Raw genomic sequence first — 13023 nt, 5'->3', positions numbered from 1 at the left:
GCGGATGGAATCTCTCTCTCTTTCTCTTTCTCAACTCCTCCTCCTCCTCCTGCTCCTCCTCCTCCTCTCTCTATAGCTTTGCCTTTCAAATAAATATAAAATAAATCTAAAAAATACTGACTGGGCCAAATTTTCACTCCAGCATCCTCCTCTCATCAGCCGAGCAGACACCTGCTTGCCTGGCTGGTGCCACTGAAGAGTGGAGTCACCTCCAGATCTGAGGCTGTGAAATGGACACTCTGCTCCGATGTGTGTGGCTTTGATTCTATTCTGCTTCCGAGAGTACAAATAATAGCAGCCAAGGACAGCAACACTGTGAGCTGTTTTCGTCAGTCTCGTGTCTGCAGGATGTGAATCTGAGTGGTGAGCTGGAAGCACCATCAACCCTGCAGACCCTTCTTCATCAAGGGACTCAAGAAAATTCCACACCAGGAGTCAAGAATTTATCTCCAAACTTCATGGCTCGTTTGTCATTGTGAGATACAGAAATGAAAAAGTCTACTTTTTTTTTTTTTTCCATTTTGAAACAGCTGGGTTCCCAAACCACCAGCAGCTGCTTTACAAATTGCCCAGCCATTAAGCAATTATTTCCTCATCAAACAAGCAGCTGGGAGAGAGAGCCGCACGCCCGCCCAGCGCCACCCGTACTGCCCCTGGCCTCCCCGCCCCCCCAGCCTGCCCTGGAATGTGTCACCCTTCTAGGAGAGAAGTCTTGGTTTTCTTCCTGTAACTGAAGGTTGCAATGGAGCACTCTGATGGTGGATTATTTTTCAACAGCCCTCAGGGCAACAAAGGAATGACTTAGGGATGTGAGACGGCAGGTCTCTTAGTGACATGAAACACTAGCTAGGACGCTTGCCTTATTTTGTTGGCAAGGAGCTTAAGCACAGAAAAGTGGTTTATTCAAGTCCTTCTTAGCAAGTGGTACAGCGGAGCCTTGGATTCAGGTCTTAACCACTTCTGGCCCGGTGGAGTGTTTCAGTCCACTAAGCCCCAGAAACGGCCTTGACTGTGAACTCGTCTCGTTGTCTTAATTGATATCTATTGGCTAATGGCAGAAGAAATGGATGCACATAGATGATATTGCTTCTTTTTTATAGAAAGGACATTGAAATTTTAACACTTTACCTATACTTTCCCAAAGCTAATGGACAGTACAAAAATGCTTCATAAACCCCCTACTACTCACTCAAAAATATCAATCCATCAATCTATCTCATGGCCAGTGAAGGTTAAAGGAAGGTCACAGCTTTCAGGCAAATAGCAAACTCTAGGGAAGATTAAATCTATTTTTTAAAGACATTTATTTATTTGAAAGACAGAGTTACACAGAGAGAGAGGAGAGGCAGAGAGAGGGAGAGAGGTCTTCCATTCACTGGTTCACTCCCCAGATGGCCACAACGGCCGGAGCTGCACCAATCAGAAGCCAGGAGCCAGGAGCCTCCTCCAAGTCCCCCATGCAGGTTCAGGGGCCTTAGGTGCAGCGTCAGCTGGCATACTCCCCCCATCCTCAAACCTGGGTCTTTAAATGCAGGATGCGCCCAGTGCAGACCTGATAATGAAACTCGCTATCCCATAATGTGCAGCCTGCTGACCGTTACACCAATCGTGGGCTAAACACGGCGTTATTTCACTTAATGGCAGGCGGTTTCTCTCAGTTCTGATTGCGCTGTGAGAATACTTCTTTCTCTCTCAGTCACACACACCCAGATTACTTTGCAGGCATCAGGAAAACAAAGCAAAACTGATGATTTTTTTCTTCCACTATTCACCCAGGAATCCTGAAAGTGACATTTCTATCCTGCTCTCAGACCAGGTGTTGGCATTTCCTACTTATTTCCCAGGTTAGGATCACAAATATCACAACCTGGCACAGAGAGACAGCGTCCATGATGAGATGTGTGACCAAGGCGACCCCGCCTGCCCTCTCCATCCCCAGGGGACATTTGTGTCTGCTGATGTGTTTGATGTCTTGATGGGGAGAAGGGTAGTGGCATACAGAGAAGAGAGGCCAGAAATGCCACTAAGTGACATTCAACTCTCAACACAACTGCTCCACCAAAAAATTGAATTTTCCGCCCAAAATGTTAATATTGTCCAGGTATAGAAGCCTAGGCTTCAGGTGGTACTGAAGGCCAAGGGTCTAAGTTCAGGCACCGTGCCAGCTGGTCTGTACCCTCACGCAAGGAAGGCCAGGTCGTATATGAGAAGACCTCCGGTTTATGTGGACGAATAGACACTGTGTGCTTTTGTCTTCAGGAACCACACCTGCTTTCTACGAGTGCCCTTGCCTGTCAGCTGTCGCAAGAGAGGTCATAATTAGCCCCCACTCTTGGATGGGCCCAACTGATCCGTGCCCAGACAGGAGTCTGGAGCCCAGCGCAGAGTGAGGATAGCGTACTCCATTGCACCACCCAAGGGAAAAGCCACGGAGGTGGTGGCAGCAAAGTCCACGGAGAGCCTCCAGGAGAACAGGTTGGCAACTCACACATCAAGGAGTGGGGAAGCCCGAAGATGAGGGCGAGGCCAAGGATCCTGAGCATGATGGAGGCAATGGGACACCAGGGGAGGCTGCAGCACTAAGTCAGCCTGGGACATCCAGGCTATGCTGTATGTGTGTGTGCGCGCGCGTGCGCATTTGCAGTCAACCACAGACTGTGGCATGATGATGGTCACATGAGATGGTCACTTAGTGTCACCATAGCCATCTTTGTGTAAGTACACTCTGTTATAAATACACAACCACAGAATTCTTGCAAGTACACAGCTCTAAGTACACAACTACAGCAGGCATTCCTCAGAACACGTCCCTACAACTAAGGGTCACATGCCTGCGTAACTATGTACATATATGGAAGTATTACATGTGTGCTACTACATATATCCATTGCTCTGTGCTAATTCAAGACTGACCATTACCACACTACAGGGACTTCCAGTTATGGTGATTCCTGTATTTAACAAATGAAAACAAGCTTTTCAGGAATGCTTTTTCTCATCACCTTGTTTCAATGGACCTTGAACCTCTGTCTCAGCCAGACACGAGGAAGCGGAGAGGCGCTGGCACTGACAGCTGCATGGCCTCACTGTTCTGGGGCGGCCTGACACAGACTTCAGGACTGGCAGCAATCACCTGAGGCTGTTGTTGGACCGAAGAGGACGAGAGAGTTGGTCCTGCTGAAGTCTGTGGTTCTGCGTTTCTAGAAAGTTCTTCACACGTGTGGGGGCTGTTCTTCCAGTTTAAAATCCACGTAAAAGTCAACATTCCTATAGTTCTCTAAGTCCGTATAGGTCACATGACTTCTGATTAACATTGAACTCAGGAGGCAGAGGCCGTTTGCAAAGTCTGTGGCGGATAACGCGGGAGTCTTCCCAAAGCACACGATCTGATGACTGGGTCTCCCACAAGTAGTCCGTACAGCTGTGTGGCAGTCGTTTCTTCCCATAGTTTAGCACGTGTGCTCTTCCTCGTGCCCCCCGCTTTGGAGAGTGGAACCTCGGCCCTGTACCAGGCACCACCCTCTCCTGCTGGCCTCCTGTCCTCCACTCTCATGCCTCATCAAGGGTGCTCTGCACTTTCTCCCCCCGCCAGGGCACTTATCTACAACTGAGCCCTTCTCTGCCATCATTGGCTGTTTCCTGTGTATTAATGAGATGTATTGAATGTGTGCTATATTCACCTGTTCTCTAAGACGCTTGGAATCTACTGAACAAAAACACCTGCTCTCCTGGAGGCTGCATTTTACCAGGGAGAATGGGCCAATATGCTTGAGGATTAGCTGAACTCTTGACACATTAGAGAGTAGTAAATGCTGTTTGGGGAAAAATGAAAGGTAGCGCTGGATGAGGAGCAATGGCAGTGCTGGGGTAGGCTGTGGTTTAGATGTGGTGGTCAAGGTGACACGTGAAGGAAGACTGGATAAGGTAACAGGTTCACCGTGCAGACGGTGAAACATTCCAGGACGCCGTAACAACCAGTTCGAAGGCCGTGACAAGAACTCCCTCGCATGTCATTGGAACAGCAAGGATGTCACCATATCTAGAGCCAAGTGACCCGTGGAGAGGTTCCTGGGAGATAAAACAGGGAGGTCGGCAAAGACCACGTGGGCGTTCTGGCCATTGGATGGATTGTGCCTTTTACCGTAAGTCAAATGGGGCACTGGAACGGTCACAAGACCAGAGTCTGACTGAGATTCCAAGCCTGCAGGAGATGGAGGCTAGAACACGAGTTATGCAGCTGGCCACAAGGTTGAGATGAAAACTCAGCTCTTCAGCCCAGCATGGGCAGTCCTATGATTGTGGTCCCAGCTGCATCTCCGTGCAGGTGTGAGTGTGTGTGTGTGTGCACATGCGCACAGCTGCCCTGGTCCTCTTGGGCTCTGCTGGCTCGTTCCTAAGTAGTCAGTGCCTCGGGGTCCATGTTGCTCTTGCGGCTGTCCTTGGTGTGCTATTACACACTTCCTCCCCCTCCATCAAGGCACCCCTGCTCTCTACCATATACGACTCAAAAGGCGTCCGCTCTTATCCTGCTCATCCAAGCGCAGCAGGGACCGCCTGCCTTTGTTCACGGAGTAATCAACACAGATGTAGCAATTTCTAAATTTGTATGTATGCATCTTTATTCTATCTTAGCAATACATTTCTTATTTTCAGCCCACTGTAAATACTATTCAAATCACTAGCTTCAGTTTTTCTAGACCAAAATACTTATCGATCTGAGTCATTTCTGACCTCTGCTTTATATTAGACCCAGAGTCACTTCAGATTAGCAGTCCCTGTCTCCTTGCAGTGCGATCTCTGGGGCACGGAGCCCGGCGACAGGCAATCCTGCCGGTGACAGCTCTTGCCCTTTTACTGAAAGGTGAGCCCGGAGCTGCGGTTTGGACAGCTCACCCTGACAGCGTCAACAAGGGGATTTGGAAAGAGGCCGGAGAGAAGAGTGTGCTGGGGGACATTTTGCAATAACACAAAGATGGAGGCTTAAAGCTGATAAAATCCTGACGCTTCTCACTAACTCCGCGTCTCAGATAAGACACCTTGGCTGACTCCTGTCCTCATCTTGGAGGCCTCAGGAGCCACGTATCGGGCTTCCCGTGTGATCAGATCAGCGTGCAGCTAAATTAGAACACAAATGATAGAAGACAAGCTACTGCGAAACACGTGTCGACTCCAAGGGGTGACACACAGAGTCAGGCACCAGCTAAATTCTCATGACTCCCCAAGGCCTGAGTCGCTTTCCTCCAGAGCTTCTCAGAACCACAGACCCTCGTCCCCAGCCAGCTACTCAAACTCTCCATCTGGAGGCCTGCGTGTGGCTCTGAGTCTCCCACACTGACCTGTCCCTCTCCTGATGACTGCTGTCTCTGTGAACGCCCATTGAATCTATTCACTTCCAGAGGCCAGAACTGCAGATGTTCACTGAAGCCGCCCCCAAGCCATTGTTGGGAGACGTTTTTAGCCATTTCCCATGGCTTGGAGAACGGCCCGAAATCTGAGTGGGCCCATGTGGCCAGCACCTCGCCTGTTTCTCCCCTCTCTTGATTCATTCTCGAAGTTGCTCTCTGCCTCAGGCATCCTGGCCCTGATTCAAGGCTCAAAAGACACCATAATCCAGCCAGCCATGAGGCCTTGACATGCACTGGACCATCTGCCTGGGGTGCTGCTCTCCTGCTCACCCACCTCAGCCTGGCTGACGGGGATCCCCCGCGCGTCTCAGGTCCACCATCGCTTCCTCAGAGCCCCACGGGTTGGAGTTGTGTTCCTACGGGGCGTACTCCCCAAGGCCAGCCTTCCTTTCCCTCACGGGGTCTGGCTCAGTCAGTTAAGACCCTATTACTACGTGGTTGTCTATGTATTTTGTATATACCACCCTTCTCCAGTAGTGTATGAACTCCACGAGAGGAAGAGGCACGCTTGGGTTTCTAACAAATATAGCCCAGGCATATGCCCCAGAGTGAAGCATAAAGTGAGCTCCCAGTCGAAGACGAGACGGGCACGTGAGTGAGTGAGTGCTGGGTGCCTCCATGCCTCCATGTTTCCTTCATCCACGAAGGCACTTCAAAGCTCCATGGACGATGGAATTAAAAGATACGCTTATTTTGGTGCCAAAATGATTGAAGCCCGTGCATAGTTTTCCTAGCATGCATTTTCCATGAGCTTCTTGGACAGCCTCCGTGTGCACAGAACGATTGTGAAGGTGGAACCGGGAAGCACGTGTCAGAGCTCTTGACGACCCCATTGACCTTCAGTTGTTCCCTCTGCAGGAAGAACCCTTGCTGGAGCCCCAAGCAGACCCGGATGGTTCCCCACTGCATGCCACAGCCCCCACGGGATGGCCTCCACTGCCCTGGCTTGTGCAATGTTCACTTTTTAGGCTGAAGGGTCATGCGAGGCTGACTGTGACGCATACCTGGTGGATTTGACTGTTCCTAATTTTTTTTTCAACGCTTAGGGTACGCAGAGTTCACAAGCTTAAAATCCTCTTCAACCGAGAGTCTAGGGAATACAATCTCGTTCCAAAAGACAGTTTGTTTTAATGTCAGGGTGTGGTGCAGACACAGCTGAACACTTAAGAGCAGGGCCATGTGTGCCTGTCAGCATCCAGCACATGTGTTTCCACACTCACACCCTTCTGTGCAGCACCACAATGCGGGGAAAATGACTCTGGGTGGCCCCAGTGTCTGGGGAATTTCTGAGGGCCCAGCCCAGGACCCCCCGGGCCACCCTGCCCTTGTGAAGGTTCTGGCTCATATTTAGGGAAAGTAGTTAATATTTCATTTTTAAAATTGCTGTTTCCTTGATCGTCATCCGATCCTCGTTCTTTATCTTCGAGCCACACCCAGAACAGTTCCTGGATCTTGCAATGGTCCAGGAGGTCTCAGGACCATACGAAATACATCAGACAACTATGCAGAGGCCAAGAAAAATGAGGACAGCGGTGGGAAGGGTGGAGGGTTTTCACAAATAGCTGCGTTATGGCAGCGACGGAGGCCCCAGCCTCCCGAGGAAGGGGCTTGCACCCCACCCTTTGCGCAGGGCTGTCAGCTGACCTACTGTGGCTCGCATGGTGAGCAAGCAGTCTTCAGCCAGAGTGCGATTCTGCATCTGCAATTAATTGAAATGGTCAATTTCCCCACATCCCATCTCCACAGCAAGCACACTTAATTAGCAGGAAGGGTTATAAGGAGCCTGAGCCAGTCTCTGCTGTGTTTGGTGGTGTTTATCAGTTCCCTCCAGTCGTAAAATGATGGGATTTTGTGACTATGGAGTAGGTTTGGGAGTGTAATGAGATTCTCTTAAATTTTAAACAGCTTTTGTCACATTTTAAAAAAGCAAATACATACAAAAACAAAAACAAAATCTTGAGAAGCCAGTCATCTGGGAACCCAAATAGCACCTGCTGTTATTTTACAAGAAAAGAAACAATTGGTGTGATTATGCAACGCAGGGCAGTCACTGTCACAGTTTCTTGTGTTTCCTTTAATTAAAAACGTTACAGTAACATACGAGCCACTCTCGCCCAGTCATCCATCTGTTATACACGTTCTTCCTTCTCTATCTTCTTTCTTAGAAAAGGTGTGAGACCAGCTTTAAGAAATGTTTCAGTGTAGGAATTTTCAATCAAATGCAAATCCTGTGTACCCATCGTACAAATCATCAATGGTCAATCATTGCCGATCTGTTCCATCCATCCTGTGAACTTCCTAGGGCGTCTTTATTATCATAAGTGTTAGTTAAATGGTGCCATCTTATCTGGGGAACCATCTCGAGCCCTGGACACCGTCTTAGGCTCTGGCCCCATCATGATCTTGTACAATAAGCTTTGATCCTAAGCCCAGCCCGGCCTGCTAGATGTCAGGTGACCAAATGGCCCAACCACAAGCATCAGCTCCACCCCCACCCTAACAGGGACTCGCTGCTCCCACGTCCCTGCCTCTGCAAAGCTGCATAAGCCCTGTTCTCCCAGCGCAGGCTGCTGTTCCCTGGTACACGGGGAGGCAGCCTGTCCGGTTCCCACCACCTGACAATCAACCTTTTCCCTTACTCCAGTGTTTGGTGCGTTTTGTGGTGGCCTTCAGTAAGCACAATCATAAACAACAAAATTAGCTCCCTGATATCTAATATCTAATTCAAATCCATATTCAGATTATCCAAACTAACCTGAAACCTAATATGCCCATTTAGCTTGTTCAGATCAAGACTGGGAGGGCATTTGATTGTTCTGCATCTCTTACACAGGGGTGTCATGATTTTGGAAATTTATTATTGTAAACTCTTTTAAATTTTGTTATTTACTTATTTATCGAATGTACTTGAAAGGCAGAAGGAGAGAGAAAGAGAGAGAGAAATCTTCCATCTGCTGATCAACTACCCAAATATCCACAACACCTAAGGCTGAGCCAAAGTCAGAACCAGGAGTCAGGACCACAGTTGTCCTCATGTAGGTGGCAGGAATCCAACTGCATCAGACACCATGGCTACCTCCCACCGTCCACACCAGCAGGAAGCTGGGGACAGGAGCTAGAGGCGGCTCTTGAATATCGGATGGTTCTGAATACCGGATGCTGTTATGACTTTTGTTTCAGCCATGAAATTTGGTCTATAGAACTGCGGAGAAGAAATGACTGCCGCTTGTGTGCGTTCCTGTTCCTGCTCTTGTTCCCGCTTTCCTTTCTGGTGCTCCAAGACTCTGCCTCTGGTCATTGCCTTTCTGTTGGAAGAACTTCCACTGGCCGATCTCTGCAGGTACATTTGCTAGCAAAGATATTCTTCCAGCGTTCTTTTCTCCGAGAACGCACTCCTGCCCTCCTTCTTCCTGCAGGGTGGTTTCACTGGGTCTAAAACACCTGTGGCGGGCTCTTCTTTCTGTTCTCGGGCAACACTGTGCCCCTCCCTCCAGGCCTCCAGGACTCAGTGGAGAAATCCGGCGTCGTTTGAACTGTTTCCCTGACAGACAAGGGGCCATGTCCCCTCACTACCATCAATTTTTTCTTCTTTGTCTTCGGTTTTCAGAAGTTTGACTATGGTGTCTCTTGGTCTGGATGTCTTTTTGCTGTGTCTTGTTTGTGATTTGCTCTCCTTCTTGAATCTCCATGTGATGTCTTTTGCCAAATCCGGGAGATTTCCAGCCGCTGGTCCGCATTGCATTGTTTCAGCCCTGCCCTCTTTTCTCCCCTGTCTGGGTCTCCAATGGCACAAATGTTAGTTTGTAGGACCACAGCCCCCTGAGACTCTATTTGTGTCCACTTTTCCAGCCTATTTTCTATGTTCTTCAAATTGATTAAATACAATGAAAAATTCTCAAGATGACTGATGCCATCTACAACAACTATTGGGTTATTAGGCAAGTTTTTTAATGTATTTTTGTTTGCAATTTTCCATTTTCATATTTCTTTCTTTTATCAAAGATTTATTTATTTATTTGAAAGGTAGAGTTAAAGAGAGAGAAAGAGAAACAGAGAGAAATCTCCATCTGCTGGCTTACTCCCCAAATCACCACAATGGCCAGGCCAGTGCCAGGAACCTGGACACCATCCAGGTCTTCCATGTGGGTAGCAGAGGCCAAGGTACTAGGGCTGCTTCCCCAGCCCAAGAGCAAGGATCTGGATCAGAAGTGGAACAAGTGGGAATCGAACCCACACTGACATGTGATGCCAGTGTTGCAGGCCATGGTTTAACCCACCAACACAATGCTGGACCCTTTAATCTTTCTTTTTTTACTATATATTTTTAAATTTTATTTAAGGTAAATAAATTTCATATGTACAGATTTGGGAACATAGTGATACTTCCCGCTCTACCTTCCCTCCTGGCCATGCTCCCACTCTTCCTTTTCCTTCTTATCATATTCTTTCTCTTAATTTTTACAATGATCTACTTTCAATTTACTTTATATTCATAAAGTTAACAATAAGTAAAGAGTTCAACAAATGGTAAGAAGAAAAAAAAAACTGTTCCTCAACAATAGAGACAGGACTGTAAATGATCATTGAATGTCAAAATGTCAATTTCATTCCTATACACCCCATTTTTGGTATTCTATTAGTTACTATGGACCAGAAAAATCATATGGCATTTGTCTCTCTCGGACTGGCTTATTTCACTAGGCATAAAGGATTCCTATCCAGAATCTATAAAATGCTCAAGAAACTCAACAACAACAAAACAAGTGAGTTAAGAAATGGGTGAAAGACTTGAACAGGCATTTTTCAAAAAAGGAAATACAAATGACCAACAGACACATGAAAAAGTGCTCAGGATCACTAGCCATCGAGGAAATGCAAATCAAAACCACAATGAGGTTTCACCTCACCCCAGTTAGAATGGTTCTCCTATGGAAATCAACAAGCAATAAGTGCTGGCAAGGATGTAGGGAAAAGACAGTTGGTAGGAATGTGAACTAGTACAACTATGTAGAAGACAGTATAGAGATAGCTCAGAAAGCTGAAAATAGTTCTACCATATTCCCCGCATCCCACTACTGGGAGTTTACCCCCGTGTTTATTGCAGCTCAATTCACAACAGCTAAGATTTGGAATCAACAAGATGTCTGTCAACTAATGACTGGATAAAGAAATTATGTATATATATATATACATATACATATATGTATATATATTACTCATAAAATTATATAAAGAAATTATATATATATTACTCAGCTATAAAAAAGAATGAACTATCTTTTGCAACAAAATGGATGCAACTGTAGTCTTTCATGTAATGGCTATTTCTTTGAGGTAGATTTCTATCTTTTAGTTTGTGCCAAGATAATTTGTCATTAATTGTAAAAGCATTTTTAGCATGACTTCTCTGAATCCTTGTCAGAAGATGATTCCCACCCCTGATTTGGCTCAGTGTGGTTTCAGTTAATTAGCTTTTCCCACTCCAGTTATGATCTGACTTCCTTGCTATACTGGACAATTTTCTATTACTGAATTTTTTTTATTTTAAACTTGCACTTTTTGTTACATAAAATTCTTGGCTCCTATTAATAGAATTATGTATTGGATTCAACTTATAGTAGAACTATAATACTTGCAATATAATAATACAAATATTACAAATACTAGTAATATTTTGGAAGTTTAACAGTTATTTTCAGTTTGGTTCCTTTATAACTGTCCTGATACAGATGTGCAGGTGAAATATTGTGTTCAAAGTCACTTGCGATCAGTATTTTCTCCTCGTAGTTAGGCCATCAGTTGAAATAGGTTTTTATTATTATTGTTGTTGTTCATTTAAGCTTGCTTTCAAGTTTAGATAGTCCTTTTCTTGTCATTGACTTAAAATTTTTATATCATGTGAGATATCCAGTTACAGGCTGTATAATAAGGTGTATTATAATGACAATAGCTCCTTTCAACCCTGCCTCTTCTGCCTTGACCTCTTCTTCTGTAGTGAGGAGGCCATTTGGTTTAGGTTTAGGTTGACCTTTTAATTAATTTATTCCAACAATTGATAATTGTGTTTATAAAGATATACCTGTATTTCTTAAACAATAGTTAACGTACTTTGCTTTCATGCTGCTTTATTCCATCGTTAGTTTCATTTTATGTTGAGTTGTGGTGACTTGGAGTTCTCTTCCCATTAAAACAGGGAGATTTGATAGTATGATTATAAACTTTTTCCCTTCCCCACCACCTTGCTATTGGAGCCACAGAGTCCCAGTATTGAGAATAGTATACACACACACAAACATACACACACACAATAGTAGGTAAAACCAGACAGCATCTCTTAGTGAAAGTCCTGAGGGGCCCCACAGTAACCAAAGAGACAACACCACAGACACAAGGACTTGGAAGCCTCTGGCCTCTGTAGCCCCAGGAGTGTCAAACACAGCCCAACTCCTTGCCAAGCTGATGCAAAACCACATAGCAAATGCTACTTAGCTCAGTTTCCATTACCCGGTATATGCTGACTTTTAACAAAAGCCAGCAGGCACGCTAGAGCGTGAGCAAAACCAATCCGCCAAAGGGACAAGACGGCTGTCGGAGCCATGCTCATCATTACTCAAATACTGGCATTATCAGAAAGGGGATTTCACAAGCTGTGGTGCACATGGTTGCTAACACAAAAAGTGACAACATAAGAAATGTGTGAGCCGTGGAAGCAGAGATAGCATCTCTAAGAAAAAAATCAAAAGGAAACAGTAGAATTTTTAGATGTATAACAAAAAGGAATAATTTCTTGATAAGCTTAGCAGTAGACTGGACACAGTTGGAGAAAGACTCAGTGAGCTGCACATAATCAATAAAGGCTTCCCAAACAGATAAGCAGGGAGAAAATGAACAGTCAATAAGCAAAACATCCAAGAACTGTGGCCATAACATATGTATAACTGGGGCACCAGAGCAGAAGACACAGAATTTAGAAGGAATAGCACGTGAAGTAATAGCAGCTGAGTATTTTCCAAAACTGAAAACAAATACCAAACCACAGATGCAAGAAGCTTACGCACACTTGGGGTAAATCAGTGTTAAAAGGTGATCTTTAGGAAGAGCAAAACAAAGCCAAGCAAAACAAATCATATCATATTCAAACTGCAGAAACCACAAGACAAAGAAAATATGTTGAAAAAAGTCAGGGGGAAAAATCTTATGTGTACAGGAACAAGGACAAGAATTGCAACAGAATTTGCGCCAGAAATCACATAAACAAAAAGAAAGCAGAGGAAAAATATTGTGTAGCAAAACCTCCACCATCGTAGAATTTTAGATCAGGCAAAATTACCTCTGTGAAGTGAAAGAGAAACAAATAGTTTCTCAAGAAAACATAAACAGAGCTAATTTATTGCCAACAAACCTGAAAGTTCAAACGTTTTCTTAGAGAAACAGGAAAAAGGTATGGATAAGAAACCTGGGTCCATATAAATAAAGGAACCATTGGAAGAGGAATAAGTGCAAGCAAAATAAAATATTTTGTTTGTCTTACTCTTAATAGCCATCTTAATACCTTAATCTTGTATTGTAATAGACATAAAACATAATTCACTGCTCTAAGTAATAGTAGCTAATGTTT

Source organism: Oryctolagus cuniculus, chromosome 12, assembly GCF_964237555.1.
Source record: "Oryctolagus cuniculus chromosome 12, mOryCun1.1, whole genome shotgun sequence".
Taxonomy (NCBI): domain Eukaryota; kingdom Metazoa; phylum Chordata; class Mammalia; order Lagomorpha; family Leporidae; genus Oryctolagus; species Oryctolagus cuniculus.
Note: the sequence above shows the minus strand (reverse complement) of the source record.